Source organism: Perognathus longimembris, chromosome 2, assembly GCF_023159225.1.
Source record: "Perognathus longimembris pacificus isolate PPM17 chromosome 2, ASM2315922v1, whole genome shotgun sequence".
NCBI classification, from domain to species: Eukaryota; Metazoa; Chordata; class Mammalia; order Rodentia; family Heteromyidae; genus Perognathus; species Perognathus longimembris.
This window is the reverse complement of record NC_063162.1, coordinates 48,469,279-48,470,833: the sequence shown is the minus strand read 5'-3', so window position 1 is coordinate 48,470,833 and position 1,555 is coordinate 48,469,279. Positions and strand designations below refer to the sequence as shown.

The 1,555-nt window shown below is 42.4% G+C and overlaps 1 pseudogene; it reads right to left on the bottom strand.

Moving 5' to 3' along the window:
* Positions 1-612: 612 nt before the first annotated feature.
* On the bottom strand, positions 613-1,245 carry LOC125346463 (annotated as a pseudogene).
* Between the last annotated feature and the right edge of the window lie 310 nt (positions 1,246-1,555).

Sequence of the window (1,555 nt, the reverse complement as noted above, 5' to 3'; positions counted from 1 at the left end):
GCCTTAAGGAATGGAGTAGTGAGTTGAAAAAGCCCAGCAAGAGTTCCTGCATGCAAGCCTCTGTTACACATACCAGGGGGGAAAAAGCCTCAACCTGTGGCAGGGCTTAAGTGATTGAAGTGGTAGGGTGCCAGCTGTGAGGGGAAAAAGAAAACAAGCAAGAGTTGGAAACCTGGGCTGGGAATATGGCCTAGTGGCAAGAGTGCTTGCCTCATATACATGAAGCCCTGGGTTTGATTCCCCAGCACCACATATATAGAAAATGGCCAGAAGTGGTGCTGTGGCTCAAGTGGTAGAGTGCTAGCTTTGAGCAAAAAGATGCCAGGTACAGTGCTTAGGCCTGGCAAAAACAGGACTGGCAAAAACAAAAACAAGTGTTGGAAACCCTTGGTTCAAGACCTCATTCCTGAAATACTCTCCTCCCTTGCCTCCCTCAGTGTGGAACTGTGAATAGGGAATGTAATAATAGAAGAGTCACATCATAGTACCATTTACCTACTAGGTAGATCTCCCTAACCCTGCTGAGATTCTTAAAAATATCCTTTATTTATTTATTGCTGAGATTCTTTTTTTTGTATGAATGATCAAGTATGATTTATTAAGGACAAATGGTAGAAAAAAATTTTAACTGATAACCATGATATCCACAGATAGGTTCCTTTAAAGTTATATGTAAAGAGAGACTGTTATTAAATGTTTGCTTTATTTTTTTGTGGAATTAAGCACTAGTCTATAGTTACAGTTAATTATTTTTTCTCTAGTGCCTTCCAAATGTTAGCACAGTTAATATCACCTTATCAGTAATAAGCTAGGTCCCAGTGGTTATGTCCATATCTAGGTTGTAGGTGATCAGAAACTCTTTTAATTGATTCCTTTGGATTTCAGTTCTTGGTTATATCTCCAAATTCTAAAGAGCTGAGAGGCTCCTGCTGTCCCCACGAAGAAATTAACGGCAAACAGACTTCAATTTTTAGGTATAATTACAAGTGAATATCTTGACCAAATAAATCCTGTAGTCATCAAAACACTGGACTAAGCTGTGCTGAGTTTATCTGCAGGTCTAGCCATGTCAGCCAATCCAGCCAACACCAACCCCCATTTCATAATTGGAGCCCAGAAAAAAACTGTCTGGGGACCTGCCGGGTGGTTGTACAAAGGCCTCAGTTTCTCTGGCAGCATCAGCTCCACTTTATCGAGGACCCGGTGGTAGGTGGCCCGCAGGCCTTGGGCTCCGGCGGCTGACATCTTCTATTGCTGAGATTCTTAAAAACATCATTTATTTTATTTATTCTTTCTTTCATTTTTGCCAGTCCTAGGGCTTGGGGCCTGAGCACTCTCCCTGAGCTCTTTTGCTCAAGGCTGGTGCTCTACCACTTTGAGCCACATCTCCTCTTCCAGTTTTCTGGTGGTTAATTGGAGATAACAGTCTCACTGACTTTCCTGCCCTTGTTGGCTTTGAACCGAGATCCTCAGATCTCAGCTAGGATTACAGGAGTGAGCCACCAGCACCAGCTTGTTTCCATTTTTAAAAAAATTTTTCTCGGGCTGGGGATAT